At 48.9% G+C, this 19,661-nt stretch overlaps 1 long non-coding RNA gene across 1 annotated transcript; it reads right to left on the reverse strand.

Moving 5' to 3' along the window:
• Positions 1–11,609: 11,609 nt before the first annotated feature.
• Positions 11,610–14,437, reverse strand: LOC140223579 (uncharacterized). The gene is made up of 2 exons (XR_011898916.1): positions 13,093–14,437; positions 11,610–11,892 (listed from the first exon to the last, which is right to left on the reverse strand). It is a non-coding gene; the product is annotated as an uncharacterized lncRNA (long non-coding RNA).
• Between the last annotated feature and the right edge of the window lie 5,224 nt (positions 14,438–19,661).

A 19,661-nucleotide genomic window follows, 5' to 3' on the forward strand; every position in this document is an offset into this window, starting at 1 on the left:
TCCGAGCAAACAACTAGGTGAATACATACATGTATATACTACATTTAGATGCAAAAAACTGATATTTTTAGGTTTTCATATGGTCTCAATATAATGTAATGCATGATATTATGGTCTCAGTATAATGTAATGCATGATATTATGGTCTCTATATAATGTAATGCATGATATTATGGTCTAAATACAATATATAAATTTTTATCCTAAGAAAGTGTAATTATTCTTAAGAATATTATGGCTGTCAAGGTTTAAATTTGACCACACCTAGCCTAGAGAGCACTGATGTTTGTTTTTTCAGTAATCACTATAGGATTCTTTAAGCGAGTGCAGTATAAGGGTTCATATGGTTTTTTGTGGTGGTTTAAGGGTGACACAATTTGACACAAGATGTGTGGACATTAAGTTGAAGGTTCCGCATCGAAAGCTATAGTACACACACGAGAGGCACACTGCTAACCTATACCTTCTTTGTCTCACTACTTTTCTAAGAAATCTTTATTTTTTTTGTTTCTGTAATTAATTGTTCTATTGTAGCTTAGCTAGGGGAACAGAAGCTGCAGATTTTGTTTCCTAAGAATCATATCCTCCATGTGATTTTTGTCATCATGGTCATATGGATATATATTTTCATGAAAGTACAAAATTAATTGAGCCCAATAGTTATCAGGGAAGGAGATTGATTTGACAGAGTATGCATATTATTCTTTACACAAACGTATAGTTTTACTTATTTTTAATTTAAAGTGGCTCAGAATCCAAATTACTATTATAAACACTTTTTTATTTCTATCGGACAACTAGGAGGCTAGTATCTGGTACACTATCTCCAATGCCACATGACTTCAAAAGAATACTGACATAATTTTTTTGGTTTTCAGATACAGTCTGTACACATACAACTTCAGTCACAAATATATGCTGCAACACTCTTTTATGATATGGTCAAATAATAGGACCAAGCACGTATATATACTAACACTACAAGATTTACAAGAGTTGCTGACGGTTCTCTTGGAGTGGCTGAAGGGTCAATTTCTTTATTGTTTTTTGCCTCCAATGGCCGAAGGATATGAAGTGTCATCAAAGCATTTCCTGAGAGGAAATCTGAATCCCTGACTATATATGAATTGGCGACCAGCAATTACCTACGACACAGGATAAAATTAAAGTACTAGATCCCGTTGGCCACACTTTGCTAACACTCTCGGCAATAAGTACAAATCGTGTGGTGTAAGCAAATTTGATTCTGCAACTATATTTGTAGTCATAAAACCTAAAATAATTTTGTTGCACGCACGCTGGGACGCCATTTTTTACAGAAGTGTTGGTATGAGTTTTTAGAAGAATGAAATTATTTCGGCCTTCTGCATAATGCAAAGCAAACCTTTATGCTCGAAGCTGAAGTCTCAAAGCAACGATATAATAAGTCACACCATTTTTGATGTATCAACCAAGATATCATAGCTTATTACGTAACTTGTATTCGTGTTAGGCAAAGAATTCCATGGTAGCAACCTCCAATGCCAAGCATGACAAATTGTTCTTTCTCTTTGAACAGCAGTCCCGATAAGCTCCCCTAAAGATAAGGTAGGATAAGTGCAGTAGATAATTCATCTAGTTAAGTCAGGACAAAGATTATACAAGGATGGATTTAAAGAAAATGAACCGACCGACTCACATCGGTTTCGTACAGAAAAGACCTTTATTTTACTTTCAAAGATGGATAATGCCGAAAGTAACCGAAAACAATGGTTATGTATGTCGCAACCCTGCATTTAGAATCATCAAAAGAAACCACAAGCACAAAGCTAAGAGTCGCGCATCCAAATCAAGAAGACAACCCATTTCACTTGTATGCAATAAAGTCGACCTCAAACTGACCTCTACATCTTTATCTAGAGACGGGTAAAAACCGTAAGTAACATGAAGAGTCGTGTACTTGCATCACAATTCACAACCCATGAATCATATGAATCACCGAACCGACAATGCTAGCAAATCAACTTCGCAATCCGACATGTATAGTGGGATTTTGAGTTGTGATGACGATTGGACAAGCACTAAATCGATCCATATCTAGCTAGCCACACATGAACCACTTGATGTCAGGTGCATCCATTTAGGTACATAGCTTGCTCGCATGCAGAAGAGTAGCGTAGGTACCTTGCCTTGCCCTGCAATCTTCTTGGTCGGCCAGAAATATTGAAAATTTCATTGTCCAGTCACTCTCTTGGTCTGGCTGGCCCGATCAAAGAGATTTGAAAAGCAGAAATAAAACAGCTTCTTTATCCTTAAATTTCTACCCTTCTTCTAGGATCAAAGGACTGAGGAATCATCAATGAAATCTTTATTCAATTCTATCTGCTGCTGAGGCGGGGAAAATATCAGAAGGCGACCTCTCGTGCCAACAATGGACGTACGCGCGCTGCCTTGCTCTATCCTTGTAGAAAGTAGAAGCTTATTATTTTCTTGCACCCATGTATCGTGCACCATTATCCTCCTTTGTTAGCCTCTGATCGATCCATAATGATATTTTAGACGAAAGCAGTGGACCATAGGGTGACATCCTTGCACCATGCATGCACCCTAGTGCTTCCTTTGACGTGCGACACTTTATCGTATATCCATGCTGTCTTTTTTTGCAAATACATTTTATATCCATGTCTGCTAGCACTACGAGCGTTCATTTTTCAAAAGTTTACTCAAGCTGGTCAAAAACCTTTTTGGTCGTACATTTGAATTTCATAGAGACGGAAAAGTCTGTTCTCAACGTGTTCCTTATGAAATCACTGCATTTTAAACAGAGCCTAGTACATTATTGACTACATATATATGCATCCACCAAGGGTCCTACTGACGAGGTTGCAATTGCATGAACTCTTACACGATCCATGATACTAACTATGTTCTCAAATATATGACGTTTAAATTGGACAAGCCTGCTATATGCTATATGTTAATATTCAGAACGGGGAGAGTATTATTTTTGTTCATAAACTACTACGTTTCCGTGTCGCATTCGCCATTGCATCGACCCAATCTGTATACCCAGAGCTAGACAACGAAAAGAAATCGGCATGCACTAGCATTTTTTGTTTGCCTACACCAGACTCAGATTGGTCGCGCTTTGTTTTCAATGCCAACACGAATAACGATCGAGCAACAAAGATACAACACGATATATGCGAGTATGAAAACGAGACATATGAGTAGATTTCCACATCAAAAGCTATACTATCGGAGTAGATATAGAGTGCGCCCTAGCCTCGATCCGGGACGATCCCCCAAAGAGAAGAATACAAACAAAAAACAAGTAGAAAGTCAGCGTATCATATGTACTCCCTCCGTTCCAAGTTGTAGGTCGCTTTGACTTTTCTAGGTTCATAGATATTATCATGCACTTAGACATACACTACATCTAGATGCATAATAATATCTACGAACCTAAAAAAGATAAAACGACCTGCAATTTGGAACGGAGGGAGTAATAAACAAACTTGCCCTGGCCTGCACCAATCATCGCCTAGCAATTTGGCGTCCACGAGAGCACAAGCAAGCGTTAATTAATTAACACTTGTCTTCCGGGTGGCTTTGCTGGTGCGTGTGGCGTGACCACCTGCACAGAAGTGCCATGGTGGTTGGTCGCCGGAAATGGCCTGTAGGACACACGTAAAACAAAAAGGCGAGGCTCGCGGCTCGCCGGGCCGGGGGCACGCGGCGGCGAATGGGAGGCGGCGGCTCCCCGACTTTGTGGGAGATGGAAATTGGAATTGATAGGTTCATCAGGTCTCAATGTTGAATAATGTAACAAGCCGGCGACCTCTATATAATAGTGCGTGCGGTATAGTGGACGCTGCGTTGTCGTGAATTGTGCAGTAGTGGTCTCTTGTGATCGATCCCAAGCAACTAACAATAATATAGGAGTTGTTGCGCACGCATGATTTTAAAATGAAGCTAACTTGATTTCCTTTCTTCTTTTTCTCTCATGTTGAGAAGTTTCTTATGCCGCCTGCACACCGTTATTCGGTCCTGCGTGGATCAGAGCTCCAACTTCGTTCTTCCCTGGCGGCGGCGGCCAAAACATGTCTTCTGAATTATTGGATGTGCACGATCGATCGAGGACGTACACACTACCAGCTCGACGCGGCCCTTGTGACGTGTTGTTATCCCGGTACGGTTGTAGTGTTCATCAAGAGGCATTTGGAACTTTGGAGATCTTGACAGGTGCATCATCGATCAAACGCGTGCATGCAGGTATAGGGGAGTTGAGGGCCGGGCTACAAGTGCAAAAGTACGTAGGAATGTAGCTGGACGAATGTGTTGCACTTGGATGTGCGCGTGCATGCAATGTGTGGAATGCCAGCATAGTGTACGTCGTTGTGATGGTGAGCGAGCTAGCGAGAGGCTTCCACTTTCAGGTCTCTACTGGGTTTGGCCAGGGCCAATGACTACGCACCGATCGATCGATGGTCAGAGGCTCAGAGCCAGGAAGAAGCTACTCTATATTATGTTGATGATGATCAAGGCCGGCCACCACCAGGTCGACTCGGCGGCAGTGATGTTTTTATCATGATATGGCACTGTACAGTTGAGCATGCATGAGGCGTTTCAAGACGTAGACAAGTAAGTGCAACACTAGTGTTTGGGTCCAACGCGTTTGCACGTATAATTGGTTGAGGGGGTGCAGCACTACTGTTCTGTCCCGTGGCGTAAAAAGGAGCTACATTTGCGCGTGGGGACCGAAACGAAGTGCACGATGTGAATGTCCCCTGCTACAGTATATATGCTGCCGGCAGATGCTCGTAGCCATATAGCTAGACGCGTTGTACTACGTGTAGTGCGCGTACGTGCATGCCTGGGGCAAGCAGGTGGCGTACATCGATGACCATTGAGCGACTACTGTAGCTGTGGATATATAGCGCACAGTGACAGAGACTTCTCACTCGTAGCAGCAGCAGCAGCAGCAGCAGACAAACCCTACTAATGCTCCAAGCTCTCTGCTGCTGCTGCTGTTGTACTCTCCTCGTTGTCAAGCTAATAATGGCCCACCGGGTGCAGCGTCATGGTCCTTCCTTCTTCCACCCACTGGCCACTGCGCACCCACCGATGGATCCATCCATGGATCGGATGGATGATGGAAACCCCTTTGTGGATAACGCGCAAGAACCCGACCGATGCTTCATTGCCTGCCGGCGTACTGTGCATTTGCGCGTGCACTGTAACTGTAGGTCTGTAGCAGGCCCAGCCGTCCAGGCATCAGTAGGGTTTGTCCGTAGTTTCGTGCGTCCCGGCCAGAATCGCACGCGGACGCGATCGACCAGCGGTCAGCCAGAGAGCGAGCGCACGATCGAGACGCTGGCGATCGAGAATCAACTCGAGAGTCGAGAGTGACGCTACTACACTCCTTAGCTCCTCCTAGGTTTTAGCAGCTAGCCTATTACGACCTGTTCGAGCACCAGCACAACCGTACGGCTAATACGCGGCGCATGAGTGCAGCTAGGCAGTGTTGGGTAATACAAGCTCGGTCAGTGTTAGTTAGCTAGAATAAAGGAACTCAAATTCTTTGAGCGTCTGTACAGGCCGTTGATGCATGTGTTCATGCACCGGCCCTCCTTTCTTTCAGCAGAGTCGTAGGACTAGGTGGGGTGATGGCCAAGTCTCTGAAACGTGGGATGGCGCGTTTCATGCAGAGGCGAGGGGATCGCAGCGTCGTTGTGAGTTTGGGCCACTATCTACTTGTATTTCCGATCTTTATATTGAGTTTGGGAGTCCAGAAAATACCAGTTCGTTCGACACCAAAACTGAGCTGTGTTACTCGCGTTCATTAGCGTTCTTGAGTGTTTTGTGTGAGTTCTAGGTTCCAAGGGGTGCTGTTCATCTTCTCCGGCGACGGGTGCCGGGATTTGAAGGCAACAAGTGGTACCAGAGCGGTTACGACCCGGGGAAGCCATGTCTTCGCTGCCCAACCTCGGCGGGAGGTCAAGGACGCCGGTGGGGCGCCGGCGGCCGTCACCGTCGCCACCGCGGCACCAGCCGCGCCCGCGGTACCGCGACGGCACGATCATCATCGAGCGCACGGTGGAGCGTCGCCTCAAGGACATCGGCAGCGCCAAGTGGCCGATGCTCACCAAGACGAACTACGGCGCGTGGGCGGCTATGATGCGCGTCATGCTCAAGTCGCGCAAGCTCTGGGACGCCGTCAACCTCTGCGACGCGGATGAAGACGAGGACGAGATGGCGCTGGAGGCCATCTGCAAGGCGGTCCCTAAGGACATGGTGGAGGTCATGGCGAACAAGTCGAGCGCGCGGGCGGCTTGGGAGGACATCAAGACGGCGAACCTCGGCGTCGAGCGGGTGCGCAAGGCGAAGGCGCAAACACTCCGCAAGGAGTTCGACTCCCTGTCTTTCAAGGACGGCGAGTCGGTCAGCGACTTCCAGGTGCGGATCACCAAGATCGCACAGCAGTTGCGCACCCTCGGCGACGACCTCGACGAAACGGTGGTGGTGCGCCGTTTCCTGCAGGCGGTGCCCAAGCAGTTCCACCAGATCGCCATGTCGATCGAGACGCTCTTGGAGCTCGGGGACATTCCCCTCGAGGATCTGGTGGGGCGCCTCAAGGCTGCGGAGGAGAGGTATGAGCTCACCGGCGGCGGTGCTGGCGTTGCACAGCTGAACTTCACCGAGGACGAGCTCGTGGCGCGGGTGTCCAAGCGCCTCCAGATCAACTCCGACAAGGGAGCGGGGAGCTCGAGCGGCTCGTCGGGAGGACAGCCACGCGGTCGTGGAGGCGGTCGCGGAGGTGGCCGTGACAAGACTGGCCGTGGTGGCCGGCAGAAGGGCTGGGATGGGGCTCCCAGGGAAAAGAAGGGCAACGGCGGAGCGCGCAGCAACAACCACGACGTCGCACGGGATGAATGCCGCTACTGCGGCGTTCGCGGTCACTGGGCCAAGGAGTGCCCGAAGCGCCGGCGGGATTCAGCCCATCTGGCCCAGGCTGAAGAGGAAGAGGAGGCCCATACTCTTCTGTTGGCGACGGCCGTCGAGGAGGTCAACGCCACTCCGTCCCTATCGGCTCCGGCCGGTGCGACGGCGACACCATCGCCGATCCACCTCGACGAGAGCCACCTCTTCGTCCAGCTTGGCGAGAGGAGCGACGGAGCCACCACAAGATGGATCCTCGACTCGGGCGCCACCAATCACATGACTGGTGCCCGGTCAGCCTTCGCGGATCTCGACGGCAGCATTCATGGCTCCGTGCGTTTCGGCGATGGCTCCACGGTGGCGATCGAGGGGCGCGGTACTGTCCTCTTCAAGGGGAAGACCGGCGAGCATCAGAAGCTGGTGGACGTCTACCACATTCCCAGGCTGACAGCAAACATCATTAGCCTGGGCCAACTGGAGGAGAAGCGGTTCAAGATCCTGCTGGAGGACGGGGCTCTGAAGATTTGGAATCCACAGCGGAGACTGGTGGCGATCGTGCGGCGCGCGGCAAACCGGCTCTACATCCTCAACACCAACGTCGACAAGCCAGTGTGCCTAGCGGCGCACGCAGAAGAGGCGTCGTGGCGGTGGCACGCCAGGTACGGCCACCTCAGCTTCCAGGGACTCCAGAAGCTATCGAAAGGGGAGATGGTTCGCGGGCTGCCGTGGATCGAGCATGTGGATCAGGTCTGCGACGGGTGTCTCGTTGGCAAGCAGCGGCGCGCACCGTTCCCAGCGGCAAGCAAATTCAGGGCGACGCGGCAGCTGGAGCTCGTGCACGCCGACCTGTGTGGGCCGGTCACACCACCGACGGCTGGCGGCAAGAAGCTGTTCCTGCTCGTCGTCGACGACATGAGCAGGTACATGTGGCTTGTGCTCCTGGCCACGAAAGATGAAGCGGCGGCTGCTATCGTGCGTCTCCAGGCACGAGCGGAGGCGGAGGTCGGGCACAAGCTGGGGACGCTGCGCACTGACCGGGGCGGCGAGTTCACGGCGCGGGCGTTCGGGGAGTACTGCGCCGGCAAGGGCATTCAGCGCCACCTCACCGCGCCGTACACGCCGCAACAGAATGGCGTGGTGGAGCGGCGGAATCAGACCGTGCTGGGGATGGCACGGTGCATGCTCAAATCCATGAGTGTACCCGGGCGGTTCTGGGGCGAGGCTGTGACGACGGCAGTCTTCATCCTCAACCGGGCACCTACTCGAGCTCTGAACGACAAGACGCCGCATGAAGCATGGTATGGCCGCAAGCCCGCTGTTCATTTCCTTCGCACATTCGGCTGTGTTGCGCATGTGAAGGTGGCCGGAGGCCATCTGTGGAAGCTCGACGATCGAAGCACGGCCATGGTGATGATCGGGTACGAGCCGGGCACGAAAGCCTACCGGCTCTACAACCCGGCGACGGACCGCGTGCACGTCTCGCGGGACGTGGTGTTCCAGGAGGGGCGTGCTTGGAAGTGGGACGAGGATGGCGCGGCGAGCACGGACGGCGGCGACGACGACCCGTTCAACGTCGAGTATGAGTACGTCTACACGCCTGGCGCGGCGGCACCTGGAGCAGCAGCAACACCGCGCGCAGCATCGAGGGCGCCGAGTGTGACATCGAGCAGGCCGAGTGCGGCCCAGAGCGTGGTGCCAAGTGCACACACAGAAGCTGCAGCACCGACGGAGCAGGCTCTGGGCGGAACACCTGCTCCACTCACGCCAAGCGCTCCGGCCACACCACCTGGGGTGGAGTTCGTCTCACCACCAAGCCATGGCATCGACCTCGACACCGACCACGATGACGGGGCTCCACTGCGTTTCAGGAGACTGGATGACCTTCTCGCTAGCACCAATCCAGTGGAGCAGCAGGAGCTGATGGTGGCCGTGGGTGATGGGGAACCGGCCACGTTTGAGGAAGCACGGGGTGACCAGAGCTGGATCAAGGCCATGAGAGAGGAGATGGCCTCTATCGAGCAGAACAACACTTGGTCCCTGGTGAGTCTCCCTCGCGGTCATAGAGCTATTGGTTTGAAATGGGTGTTCAAGCTTAAGCGTGATGAAGAGGGGAACATTGCCAAGTACAAAGCGCGTCTCGTTGCAAAGGGTTATGTGCAGCAAGCAGGAGTTGATTTCGATGAAGTGTTTGCCCCAGTTGCCAGAATGGAGTCAGTGAGGATGTTACTGGCAGCAGCAGCTCAAGAAGGATGGTTTGTACATCACATGGATGTTAAATCAGCCTTCCTGAATGGTGAACTCAAGGAAGAAGTCTATGTTCAGCAGCCACCTGGATTTGTAGCTGCTGGACATGAAGAGAAGGTACTGAAGCTAAACAAAGCCCTGTATGGATTGAGGCAGGCGCCAAGAGCTTGGAATGTGAAACTTGATAGCAGTTTGCAGGTCAAGGGATTTACAAGGTGTGCAAGTGAGCATGGAATGTACACCAGGGGTGCTGGAGAGGCTAGAGTAGTGGTTGGAGTCTATGTGGATGATCTTATTATTACTGGTGCCAATTCAGCAGTAGTAGAGAAATTCAAGGAGGAGATGAGGCAGACTTTCAGGATGAGTGACCTTGGCTTCTTGTCTTTTTATCTGGGGATTGAAGTCAAGCAGGGGAACAAGTGTATAACTCTGGGACAACCTGCATATGCAAAGAAGCTGCTTGAGAAGGCAGGAATGGTGAACTGCAATCCTTGTAGTACACCAATGGAGGTCAGATTGCAGTTGTCCAGCAAAAGCACTTCAGAGGAAGTGGATGCAACAATGTACCGCAGTTTGGTTGGGAGTTTGAGGTATCTGGTTCATACACGACCAGACATTTCTTTCGCTGTGGGGTATGTCAGTAGATTCATGGAGAAGCCAAGACAGGAACACCTTGCAGCTGTCAAGCACCTACTGCGTTATATTGCAGGCACTATTGATTATGGGCCTGTTTATCCAAAGCTTACAAAAGGAGACAGCAGACTCATTGGTTACTCTGACAGTGATTTGGGGGGAGATGTGGATGAGAGGAAAAGTACTGCAGGGGTAATCTTCTTCTTGGGAGGGATGGTAATCTCATGGAGTTCTCAAAAACAGAAGACAGTGGCTCTATCCACATGTGAAGCCGAGTACATGGCAGGGGCAGCTGGGGCATGCCAAGCTGTGTGGCTCAGGAGGCTGCTGAGTGACATTGCAGGGGAGAATGTTCAGCAGCCAATTTTGAAGATGGATAATCAATCAGCAATTGCCTTGAGCAAAAATCCAGTGCTGCATGACAGGAGCAAGCACATAGACACCAAATTCCATTTCATCAGAGAGTGTGTGGAAGATGGGAGAATCAGCCTGGAACATGTGAGCACTCAGGAGCAGCTAGCTGACATTCTGACAAAGTCATTGGGGCGAGCACGGTTCTGTGAGCTTCGTGACAAAATCGGAGTTGTCAGGTTGAAGTGAAGACCGAGCATGTCTTAGGGGGAGATTGTTGGGTAATACAAGCTCGGTCAGTGTTAGTTAGCTAGAATAAAGGAACTCAAATTCTTTGAGCGTCTGTACAGGCCGTTGATGCATGTGTTCATGCACCGGCCCTCCTTTCTTTCAGCAGAGTCGTAGGACTAGGTGGGGTGATGGCCAAGTCTCTGAAACGTGGGATGGCGCGTTTCATGCAGAGGCGAGGGGATCGCAGCGTCGTTGTGAGTTTGGGCCACTATCTACTTGTATTTCGGATCTTTATATTGAGTTTGGGAGTCCAGAAAATACCAGTTCGTTCGACACCAAAACTGAGCTGTGTTACTCGCGTTCATTAGCGTTCTTGAGTGTTTTGTGTGAGTTCTAGGTTCCAAGGGGTGCTGTTCATCTTCTCCGGCGACGGGTGCCGGGATTTGAAGGCAACAGGCAGCAGCGACCACACCAGCGACGACCGGCTGGCCGGCCGGCACACGCGCACTGGCTACGCGGTAGTGTGCTGGGTGCGTGCGCGGAAAGCGCGCCGTCGTTACGAGGGAGGGCGACGCTGGCCGATGCGTGCGTGCAGATCGATCTATCTCGCGGTGGGATGACGAAGAGGGGGCCGCTTGGTTGCCCGCCTCCTATTGCCACGCCACAGCTTGCGGCCGATACGAAAAGCTAGCGCGGCACTTGGTTTTGCATGAAGCTCCTTGCCTTCAGGCATCCATGGCCGGCTCGGCTCTTACCGGGCGGCCGTCGATCGATGAGAGCCGAACTAGAGGGGATTAAGGCATGACCTCCGCTTGTTGGCCGCGCGTGGCGGGGCAGGGTGACCAGGGAGGAGATCCGGCGGGGAGGCGTGGCGGTAGGGAGCCATGATCCAGAGAGAACGTCTGGCAAGGGCAGGACGGGCGGGAAGGAGTTCCGGTGGCTCGGCGGTCCAGATGGGAGGGGAGCGGCGGCAGGGACGAGTCAAGTGGTACGACGGTATGGAGCGAAAATAATTAGTCTTTGATAGAAACATCTCTATCTTACCATTTTGATGGGTTTGCAGTCTCTCCCGCCCCATCCACCCCAAGTGGGTGTGAGGTGTATTAATTAGGTGAAATTTTTTTTAATTTTTTTATTTTTTATAGCATAGACTAGTGATTGGTTACCAGATAGATTAGAATGCAAGCGTTACTCACTTTATGTACCGCTACCATTTGCACATGACTAAATGTGATACAAATACTAGTCCTAGAAAGGCTAGTACGCATATTTATTCAACAGATAGTTCAAAAGCCGCACAACTCTTTAGGAAACGGTCGGGTAACATAGACCTAAAAGAGGTATAACACAAGCAGGCTGTAGATGCAACCTATGGACATCCAAGTCCATAAGCAGCAAGCAGCACCGCACGACAGCGGAAGCATCCTTAATAGACCAACGCCACAGGCAAGTTGGGTGCGGAGACGACCTTCTACTCGAAAGCTTCACCAGCGACGTAGTCTGGGTCTTCCTCTGTATCAACAAAGCAAGGGTGAGTACATACGTACTCAGGAAATCCAACCCCACCCTACGGAAGGGGTATAAGAATACATGCATAAGGATACTTAAGGAATAGGTCGAGGTTATTTTGCAGAAAGCAATATTTTATACACATGCAAGGTTTGGTTTTATAAAGTGATTTTTGCAAGACACGTACTTTTCATATTACAATATTTATGAAAGAGTGGGGTGATCCTACACAAAGGATTCAAATTTAAGTGTTACTGGACACCCCGTCCACAGTAGCACGCAGCACACTTGCTGGATATTTCCAAAATCCAATTTACACCAAAAGGTTTGCCCATCTTAAATAACTAGTTATGTGACCAAGCTATAACTTGTCCAAGACTGTGGACATGGCTATTCGAATCGGTTTTAACTTTGCAGAGGTGTACACTTTACCCACAAGTAGGGTACCGCAATACGATCACCGTAGTGCCGGTGCAGATCCATCAAAGCCATTACCCACCGTAGCATAGTCCTGCCTAGTCGCCCACGAGCTAACCAAGGGGTCCTTGACCTTCCTACGAGGTCTTCAACCGGGCCACTAATCCAGTACTTGCTTACGCCTGCTCCTTGGCCCCCCGTTGCGCACCTGCTAATGGGATTTATGCTAAGCCTTTGCCACACACAAAGGTCGAGTGGTTGTACGATAAGTTAGGTTAGGCAAGATAACACATCAACTTGGTCCTTAATCAAGACAAGACAGATATCTTCCATACTCAGTCACACAGGCACGAGCCAATACTCCAAGGCATCCTACACAAGGAACCCTAATCCGCCCCATCTAAATAATCACCAACACCAGTTGTTTATTATCACTTTTCCAAAATCTCAATCCATACTCACACCAACACACTCAACATATTTTGTCTTTTGTAAAACCATTGCATTTGTAAAACGAGTAGTAATGATGTTGAGTAATCAGTTTCTAAGCCTGTTAATATCAAGGTTCTCGGCTAAACACAGTGTATCATGTCTAGCGATAAATCTATGTCATTGAGGTATAATCAAGATATATCAATTCAAGGAGTGGCTATCCAAATGGGTTTTAACTAAATCAAGTAGTAAAATAATCATATATATAACTGGATGCAATTTATAAAAAGACTTCTACAGGTTGTGTTTGAAGACTGAGATAAATATGACCAAAAGGGAATAGGTTGGACTTGCCATCTTCAAAGCCTTACGGAAGCTCCTGCTCGCGGTACGGGTCTTCTGGCTCTGGTTTGCAATCTTGGCCTTCGTATTCCAGCTCACGGTACTGGCCTCCAAACTCGTTCTCCTCCTCGGTAACTCCATTGGCTCCAGCAACGATGGTGTGAAAGATAAATGAACAAAACAAGCATAAACACAAAATAAAATGAGCTCAAACAGAGATGAGAATAGCTGGATTAGATAGAATATGATTTTAGAGGAATTTAGGAAAAAGAATTAGTGAAATCGGAGTTTAGATAGGTGAGATATGGCTGTGTAAAAATTGACTACTAATTAAATTTCGAAAATGAATAAAATAGCTTAATTCCAGGAGGAGCTCATGGCCTCTGGTTCACCCGTGATGGGTTTGAGGTGCTGGTTTGGGCTATGGTTTTATTTTGAGCTAGTGAGGTACGTACAAGAGCAACAAGGGTCCACGATAGAAATAACAGGGGGAGACGGGAGGTGAAGGAGCTTGTGCTCCTCAAGCTCGTCCATCATGGGAGGTGGTCGAAGCACACTGGAGCTTTGCCGTAGGGTGATTCCGGCCACCGCTTTCAAATCCAAGGGTATAGGGAGAGGGAGGAGAATAAAGGGAGTCGGTTCTGGGGGGTTCTTGGCTGGGGTGAGAGGGTGGAAGGAGGTCGGCCACAGGAGGCCATGGATGCGGCTCTGGAGTTCTTGGGGAGCTTGGTGTAGGCAAGGATAGGGATGGTTGTTGCTTGGGTAGGGTAGGGGGAGGGTATGGAGGTGCTCATTGATGAACTAATCGAGCTGTGGCAGCTTGTCGTCAGAGATTGATGAGGAAGACCTTCCTCTGTGCAAGAACAGAGGAGGGAGAAATTGGAGCGAGGAGGGAGATGAGCGGTGGAGCTGGGCGGCTCGGCAAGCTTGGGATGGCAACGAAGAGCAGTTTAGCGTGGCTTTTATAGGCAGTGAGGGCGGAGCTGTGGCAGCGGCTCAACCGCTCGCTTTTAATGGCGCGCTGTGGTCGGGCGTCGGCTTTGTGAGCAGCAGCTTGCGACGATAGTGGCGCTGAGGCAACGGCGTGGCAGAGGTGGGAGGTGGAGCAAGGTGACGTGCGTTCCTGCGGTGGTGCCACAGCGGGCGTCCGCTTGCTGTGGCGGTGGTGTTGAGGCGATGGCGGTGTTGACGGCGCGCGCGACGAGGCGACAGGGCTGGCAAGCTTGAACGTAGCGGCGTGGTTGAGGTGGGAACGCAGCAAGGGGCGGCACGGCGTGGTGCCGAATGGCAGTGCAGGTTACCTAGCGGGGCTGGGCTACCGCTTGAGCAGGGCAGAGCGAGCATGGCAAGGGGCTAGCGTGTGGAGCTTGCATGCGGCGTTAGTGTTGCTGCTGTCCGTGGCTCTGTGCTGCTTTGTATGTGCATTCGATGCATGTTGTGTGCATGCTCAAGCTGTGTGCGGCAAGGTGGCAAGCTTGTGCGTGTGAGCACGGATGAAGAAAGGGATTAGCAGGTTGATGGTGATGGCTTCGAGAGAATAGGAAGGTTAGAGAGAAGTTGTTGGCACTAATTTGGAAAGACAAATGAATTAAAGGGGACATTAGACTTGGTATGGATTTTGGATGAAAAGGAATTGAGCTCAGGGATAGTTGTGCAATATTTTAAAATTAAATTTAGAAAATAGGTTTTGGAGTTTTTGAATTCGAGTGAATTTTGGATTTGAATTTTCGGGCACTCGAGACTCGGGAGGTAGTTTATTTGTTTAGTTTACAGTGGAGCAATCGGGCGGGGCAGCTGGAGGTCCGGATGGCATCTAATTGGGCGTGACCCATATAAAATGAACATTAACGGGCCGTCTGGAACTTAGGCTTTCCATTTTACCTCCGAAACTGGCGGCCCATTGTAGGCTTAGGCTTTCGAGCCGTCTGGAAAGACTGTGGTGCTGTGTGTCGTCGGGCTGCTGTCGACGATGACTAGCCTTTTGAATTAAAGCAGCCCGTGTGGAAAGTTGTCGGGCCGCTGTACTTCAAAAGCCCAAGTACAGAGTCAACTTTTTGCAGCAAACCTACGTGGCTTTCGGAATTTTTTTCACTACTTGTTTGAGATTCGTGCAACCCATCTGAACCGCATAGCAACAGGAGGTGGAGCAGACCTGCATATGCAAGCATAGTGGATGGCGCACGGCGTTAATGTTTGCTGCCATTTTTTTTCAGACTCCCGCCCTGTTTTGCTTAAAATAAAGGAAGAACATTAGTTGTTAGATATTTTCCGGATTCCCCTAGGAAAAAACTAAATGTGCAATACAACTCTCCTGCCGCTACCATGGCTCCGCATGCCACTCTAAATTAGAGCCCAAAATATTTCACTTTCAAAATTTTCCATAAAAAACAAAACAAAAGTGTTAGATGTTTTGGTGATCTTGCCTCTACTTTGAAGTGCAATTATATTTTTACCCTTGTTTTTCTAAGGCTCTATTTAGTTTCACCTTGCTAAACTTTAGGGACTAAAGTTTAATCCCTTTTAGTCCCTAAAGTGCCAAACAGACTTGCTTATGGGGGCTAAACTTTAGTCCATAAGTCACCAAGGGGTTGCTTACGGGTACTTGTACCCTGGACACCTCCTGCCCACATTTATAACCCCCCTCCCCCGCACCCCTCGACACCCACCCGTCCCGATCCGTTTCTGCCCTGTTCCATTCCCCGCCGCCGCACCCACTGCTCCCGCCAGCGTCCCCGCTCCTCCCTACACCTCCGCCACCGCGCCCCCGCTCCCTCCCCCCCCGATCCGCTCCCACCGCGTCCTACGCCGACACCACCCCCGAATCCGCCACCACTGCCCCTCTGTTTCCCTAAGCTACCACCGCCACCGCTCCTCCCCACGCCTCCGCCGGATCCACCATGGACGGCCATGGCAATGGCTACCGTGACTACTTCTCATAGGGAGCATCTTCTTCAACGGCTCCCGCCTTCCCTCCTTTCGCCGCCATCCCCTAATCCGATGACTTGGACCTCCTGTCGCAAGTGTCGTCGTACGCACCGGCGGCCCCAAGCCTCTTGGTTGGGAGGGTGCACATGGATGACGGTTTCCCCTTCCTCGAAGAGTACTCGGGTATCCTACAGCGTGAAAGAGGTCGTGGCGATGGCGGTAGATTTAGCACGTTCCAACCACCTCGACTGAGCGGTGGTGGTGTTGGATCCAGCCATGGAAGAAGTGTGGCTGCGCGTGGTCGCCGTGGCCATGGAACCATCAACACTGCATCCCATCCACTACCCCTGGGTTCCGGCCCCCATGGTGGAAGTCCTCCCCTCCGCGTTGGTGACTCGCCTCTGGGTTCCGATAGTGGGATGGGAGGTGGAGGTCGTGGGAGGTTGTTTGTCCGTGGAGCATCCTTTCCCAGTACGAACGCCTTTCCTTCGGTCAGGAACCCAGGGGATGATGAAAACATGGATGATGAAGCTGAGGACTCCTTTCCTTCGGTAAGCATCCTTCCCTTTCTATCTTTGCATGCTAATGTTCATCTTACTGCTGTTTTGCTTAGCGTAGTTATCTGTAAGATGTTTCAACTGAGATGTCTTGAACATTTTGTGTATTAGAATAAGTTTTAGAAGACAAATTGGAGCGAAAAGAACACGTATATTTTTTGTGAACTTACTGTTGAACAAATGCGGCTAGGGAATTGCCCTGGTGGGACAATGACTAGTAGAGGTAACAAGGAAATAGTAAAAAGATTCAAAAAAAGGACTAACCTCAACCATAAAGTCAAACAATTCAGAAACAGATGGACACAATGCAAGACACCATATAGTTTTCACACATGGTCCTTGCTATAATCAGGATTACGTAGAGCCCCAGATGGAGCAATAATTGCAGATGAAGATTGGTGGAAAACAGACAGAGAGGTACTGTTTTGCAAATGAATTGCATTCTCATTTTTGTATGCATTACTGCTTACAAAGGTCCTGTTTTGTATGCATTACTGAAAAGAGAAGAGTGGCTTACAGAGGTCCTATTTTGTATGCATTACAGAAAAGAGCAGAGTGTAGGAAATTCAGGGTTAGCATACCTGCCTATATTGATTTCTTACAGGAGATGTTCTATGGTGTGGTTGTTGTTGGAAGGAGCTCATGCATCCTTGGAGGTGTGAATGAGGATGAGGACTTTGCTGCTGATGATGAGGACCTTGGAGATGGAAATGGCATCCAAAACAACCCAATGAGTAATAGCAGCCGAAAGAGGGGAAGCAGCACAACTGATACAGCAACAAGGCCCACCCAAGAAGAATAAGAGTCCATTTATAAAGGTGTTCAAGGGGCTCATAGACACCTTGCAAGCCGGCAGCTCCCTAGATACCAGCACCTTAATGAAGAAAGAAGAAATAAAGATGGAATTAAGGATGAAGCAAAATGAAATAGAGTTGGAATTTAGGAGGAAGCGAAAGGAAATAGAGATGGAAGAAAGGAGGAAGAATCAAGAAAAGGAGGATGAGGAGATAAAACAATGCATTAGATTGGCTGAGGAAAGTGGAGCAACAGGAGAGGCAGAAGAGTTCTATATGGCTACAAAGTTGTTTGAAAAAAAGTATAACCGAATCATATTTTGCTCCATGAAGATAAGTGAAGCAAGGTTCTATTGGTTAGCAAGGTGTTGCAAGGACAACAATAGATAAAAGTTGGTTGTTGGTTTGGCTGAACTGTCGACTAAAATTGTTCTGTTTAGTTTTTCCCCATGTAGTGTCATGTGTGTGTGAACTATTTCAATATTTTGTGAACTATGTGATGGCCTGTATGAACTATTTGCATGTCTATGTCAACTATGTGATGTCTTCGGTGAACTATTTGAATATTTATGTTAACTTTTTCGTAGCTTTGTACATGATGTCTGATCAAAATTCTTATGTTTGCACAGGATTCTGATTCTGATTCCAATGATGAGTACCTGATGAGAAGTCAAAATACGAGGAGAGAAATTGCTGCTGTTGGTGCCATGCTCGGTATGTACTATTATGATACATACCTGAACAAAGCAGATTATAGGGTTCCTTCAAAATCTGGTTATGAATGGGTGATTAAAACACTAAGAAATAGGACATCTTATTACAACATGTTTAGGATGAATAGGGATGTGTTTGATAGTGTTGGCGCTAGAAAAAATCTGGCGTCAACAGATAGGCTTCACAATGTATTTGTCGAGTCTTATGGATTGAAGTCAACGAGAAAAATGTCATTAGTAGAGTCTTTAGCTATGTTTCTATGGATTTGTAGTGCCCTCAAAGCATGAGACAAGCTGAAGATTGATTTGTTAGGTTAACCGAGACATGCAGTAAGAAGTTTGACAAATTACTGCGCAGTGTTAGCAAGCTTGCAGCTAATATCATTAGGCCAGTAGACCCTACGTTTAGTACTGTGCACCAGAGGTTACAGCCTCTTCGGTTTTCTCCATACTTTGATAATTGCATTGGAGCAATAGATGGGACACATGTGCCTGTTGTAGTACCAACTGACAAGGTCGTCCAACATACGGGACGACATGGGTACACCAGTCAGAATGTGTTAGCCATATGTGACTTTGATATGAGATTTACTTTTGTTGTTGCGAGATGGCCTAGGTCGGTCCATGACATGAGAGTCTTCAAAGATGTGTTGAACAAGTATGGCGGCAAGTTTCCACATTCCTGTTCTATGCTCCAATCCTTCACATAGTTGCAATCCTTTGCATGTAAGTAACATGAGAAATATGGATATGCAGAAAAGTTTTATCTTGTGGACTCTGGTACCCAAACCGACTAGGTTATCTTTCACCATACAAGGGTACAAAGTATCATCTCCTGAAGTTTCAATAAGGACCAGCTCCAAGAGGTACAAAGGAGCTCTTCAATTATGCATATTCGTCATTAAGAAATGTCATCGTGCGGTTTTTTGGAGTTTGCGCGATTTACCGGCTTATCCAATGGCAAAGCAAAGTCAAATATTTATCGCTTGCATGGCAATTCATAATTTCATTAGAGAGAGTGCTATTGGGGATGTGGACTTCGAGATGGCGGATGATGATGAGAACTATGTTGCACCGACGGAAGCATCGTCGTCTCAAGGAAATGAAGGTACTACCCAACACGGGGACAGATATCAAAATACGAATCAGTTTCAAGATTGGATAGCCGATAGATTGTTCAATAGGTCATAGCTCCTTTATTTTGTAACAATGAGATTTGTGTTTCTCTTAACATTATTTGGATTGAATGAAAAAAAAATAGCTACGCCGGCCAGCACCGTGGCAAGGCACAGAAGTTTGCGGCGAGGAAGAGAAGCAGCGCACGTGCACGCAGGGGGCGCGCGCCAGCAAGATAGCGCGAAGCGCCAGGAAGTTCTGGCAGGAGAGAAACAACCTGGGAGGAGGGTAAAAAGGGAGAGGTAGCAATGATTAGGGGTAATGTGGTCATTGTTCAAACATTAAATGTTGTTTAGTCCTTACATCCAAACAGGGGGGACTAAACTTTAGTCCCTGACTAAAGGGGAGTCTAGTCCCTAAAAATAAAGAAGGGGAAACCAAACGCAGCCTAACTTTGTGACTTTACCCTCGACTAT

This window comes from Setaria viridis, chromosome 8 (genome assembly GCF_005286985.2).
Source record: "Setaria viridis chromosome 8, Setaria_viridis_v4.0, whole genome shotgun sequence".
NCBI lineage: Eukaryota > Viridiplantae > Streptophyta > Magnoliopsida > Poales > Poaceae > Setaria > Setaria viridis.